The following is a 4,065-nucleotide window of genomic DNA, read 5'->3' on the forward strand; positions in this document are numbered from 1 at the left end:
TCTGTCCCTTGTTTCTTTTTCAATGATTTAGATTTAAGCAGGAAAGCCTGGGTTCCTTTTGTGTGTGTGTGTGACAGGGTCTCTGTCGCTCAAGATGGAGTGCAGTGGCACAATCAAAGTTCACTGCAATCTTGACCTCAAGCAATCCTCCCACCTCAGCCTCCAAGTAGCTGGGATCACAGGCATGCATCACCATGCCCAACTAATTTTTTTTTTCTAGACACGGTCTCACTATGTCACTCAGGCTGGTCTAGAACTCCTGGCCTCAAGTAATTCTCCTGCCTCCACCTCCCAAAGTGCTGGGATTACAGGTATGAGCCACCATACCTTGCCTTTTTTTTGAGATGGAGTCTGACTCTGTCACCCAGGCTGGAGTGCAGTGGCACGATCTCAGCTCACTGCAACCTCCACCTCCTGGCTTCAAGCGATTCTCCTGCCTCAGCCTCCAGAGTAACTAGGATTACAGGCGTGCGCCACCACGCCTGGCTAATTTTTGCATTTTTAGTAGAGACAAGTTTTCACCATGGGCTCCAGTTTCACCATGTTGGCCAGGCTGGTCTTGAACTCCTGACCTCAAGTGATCTGCCCACCTTGGCCTCCCAAAGTGCTGGGATTACAGGCATGAGCCACTGCACCTGGCCTCTTTTTTTTTTTTTTTTTAAGAGACAAGGTCTCACTGTCGCCCAGGCTGGAGTGCAGTGGTGCAGTCCTTCCACATTAGTTTCCTGAGTAGCTGGGACTACAGGCACATGCCACTGTGCCAGGCTAATATTTTTTGGAAGTGGGGTCTCCTTATGTTGCCCAGGCTGGTCTCAACTCCTGGCCTTAAACAATCCTCCCGCGTCGGCCTCCGAAAGTGATTTATTCCTAAAACTCCAACAGCCTCTTTCCCCACCAGCCCCAGACTAGAGACCCCTACTGCACCTTCCCATCCCTCGCAGATGAGCAGAATAACTGGCCACCTCTGTTGTAATGAGAGTTCAGGCGTCCATGCCATCTCAGGACCGTTCCTCCCTGACTCCCCAGGTCCCTTCTGAGAGAACAGAGAATGCCAAAAGTTGAGCTCATTCCCTCCATGGCATCAATACCTGACACTTGGTCCTATCCTGAACGTTAACTCTGCACGTGGCAAGGAGGGCAAAGGCAAAAAGCACTATGAGAATGACAAGGCGAAGCGACAGGCAGAGACAGGCCCGAGGGCTCCAGTGGCAAGCTCACATACTGCACAGATTTTGGGACAAGTTCTTTCATGTTATCGAGCCCACCTGTCTCTCCTGCTGAGAAAAAGTCAGGTCCAGGACATGGCCATGTTAATTCTGGGCTGAGGGTCACGAGGTTTTGACTCCCAAACTCTCAGGCCCCTTTATGGCTGTGCCCAGGCATTGGGAAAAAGAGGTGATGAATGAGGTGCTTCCAAGGCTTGCCAGAGATATGTGTGCTAGGGCTGCAGGGACTGGGGCTGGGGTCCTGGTCAGTAAGCTGGGATGGTGACCCAGTCTGAGATGGAATGTGTAGCCCTGATTCATAGGCAGGTGACATTTATAGAAAAGATTAGGCACCTCCCAGGCTGAACACTCTGTCATTGAGCCCATCCACCCTCACCCTCAGCCTCAACACTCCTTGCCATAGCTGGGGGACAAAGGTGGAAGGGTGACCTTCCGACATCCTGACCCATGTTTAGAAGAAAGTAACTCAGGGAGGCTGGGCACGGTGGCTCATGCCTGTAATCCCAGCACTTTGGGAGGCTGAGGCGGGCAGATCACGAGGTCAGGAGATCGAGACCATCCTGGCTAACATGGTGAAACCCTGTCTCTACTAAAAATACAAAAAATTAGCCGGGCGTGGTGGCGGGCACCTGTAGTCCCAGCTACTCGGGAGGCTGAGGCAGGAGAATGGGGTGAACCCGGAAGGCGGAGCTTGCAGTGAGCCGAGATCACGCCACTGCACTCCAGCCTGGGCGACAGAGTGACACTCCGTCTCAACAGAAAAAAAAAAAGAAAAAGTAACTCAGGGAGCTTCCTGGCCAAACAGACACCTCTCCTCAGCCCAGTGCTCCTGATGCAGTGCTCCCATCCCCAGCCCTGCCCAGCTTCTGCCTTCGCCATGTCCCCCTGTTCCCTTCCTGTGTCAGTACCATCCTCTCCCTGCCCATCGTCGCTTGCTCCAGGGAACTCTGGCCCAAAAGAGGCCAGCTGGCCCAAAGCACCTGAAATGCTGGCAAGGGACAGAGCCCTTGGCATGGTCCCTGTGGAGGGTCAGGCTGGGTCATGGCTCCAAGTGCAGGCAGAGGAGAGAGCCCTGGAGGTTCAGGCTCTGAGTTGCCCCCAGGGCCAGGTGCGCCAGCCTGGCTCCTTCTGCCCAGTCCACTGTATCCACGTTGAAGACAGGCTGGTTTCTTGTGGGAAAGGGGCAATAAAAAGGAGAGGAGAGGAGAGGAGGGAATAGGAGAAAGGAGAAGCTAGAGAGAAAGAAAGGAAAGGAAGGGCAAGACAAGCTTGATCAAGGAAATTTAAAAACCCAACAGAAATGAAGAGGAGGGAGGAAGGAAACATTAGTAGACAGAATTCTTTTTTTCTTTTCTCTTTCTTTCTTTTTTTTTTTTTTTTTTTAGAGACAGGGTCTCCCTCTGTTGCCCAGGCTGGAGTGCAGTCACTCAGTCTCAACTCACTGCAGCCCCGACCTCCTGGGCTCAAGCAATCCTCCTACCTCAGCCTCCCCACCACACCCAGCTAAATTTTGTATTTTTTGGCAGATACGGGGTTTCGACATGTTGCCCAAGCTGGTCTCAAACTCCTGAGCTCAAGCAATCCCCCCGCCTTGGCCTCTCAAAGTGCTGGGATTACAAGCATATGAACCACTGCACCCAGCCTGACAGACTTCTTTTTTTGTTTGTTTTGTGTTCTTTGTTTTGTTCTGTTTTTTTTTGAGACGGAGTCTCACTCTGTTGCCCAGGCTGGAGTGCGATGGCACGATCTCGCCTCAGAGCAACCTCCGCCTCCTGGGTTCAAGTGATTCTCCCCCCTCAGCCTCTGGAGTAGCTGGGATTACAGTCTCCCACCATCATGCCTGACTAATTTTTGTAGAGGTGGGGTTTCACCAAGTTGGCCAAGCTGGTCTTGAACTCCTAACCTCAGGTGATCCACCCGCTTTGGCCTCCCAAACTGCTGGGATTACAGGCTGGAGCCACCGTGCCTGGCCCCTGACAGAGTTCTAAGCATGTGGGAAGCATGCGAAGTCCACGCAAGTCCCTGGGCTGGGCTGCTAGCCTCCCTGCTTGATACCTGGTGGCTGTTCCCCAGGGCAGATAGACTCCCTGCTATCTGCCCTCTTGGCATTGTGAGCTCCCTGGCCCATCCCTAGGCTGCACTGCACTTCCAGTCAGGGCAGTGCCTGGACCCTCCAAATACAGCTCCTGCCACGGCCTCTTCCGAATCCTAGGGGCAAACGGGGCATTGATGCACTTAGCTCAGCCCTCACACTCTCCTGCCACCGACCCTGAGAAGGGGCATCTGGCACCGGAGAGTCTCTGAGCTGAACCTGGGCTCATTCTGCAAGGTCCTTCCTAGGGAGACTGGCATGCAGGCAAGGGGCTCAGCTCCTGAAGGCCCCCAGACTCCCACAGGAGGGGAGGGGACTCCAGGGACAGGCAGAGGGAAGGCTCCTGGGGGAGTCGGTTGCCCTCCAGAGCCCAGGCTTACGGGTGGGCTGAGCAGATGGAGCCACTGCCCGATGCTGTCTCCCCATGCCCTGACTCCAAGTGACCCCACTGGCTGCTGTCCCTGTGGCTCCAGCCATGGATGGGTCCCAGCCTTTGACTGGCTGCACTTCATTGGATTTGATGGTTACTTTTTGGGGTCAACTTGACTGGATTGAGGGACACCTAGATAGCTGGTAAAGCAGTGTCTTGTGAGGCTGCTTCCAGAGGAGACTGGCGTATGAGTTGGTAGGCTGAGTGGGGAAGACGCCCTGTCAATATGGGAGGGTACCATCCAATCAGCTGGGAGCCTCCATAGGACAAAAAGGCAGAGGAAGGGCAAATTTGCGGTCTCTGTCCTGGAGCTGGGA

The sequence above is a fragment of the Pongo abelii genome, chromosome 23 (assembly GCF_028885655.2).
Source record: "Pongo abelii isolate AG06213 chromosome 23, NHGRI_mPonAbe1-v2.0_pri, whole genome shotgun sequence".
Classification (NCBI taxonomy): Eukaryota; Metazoa; Chordata; class Mammalia; order Primates; family Hominidae; genus Pongo; species Pongo abelii.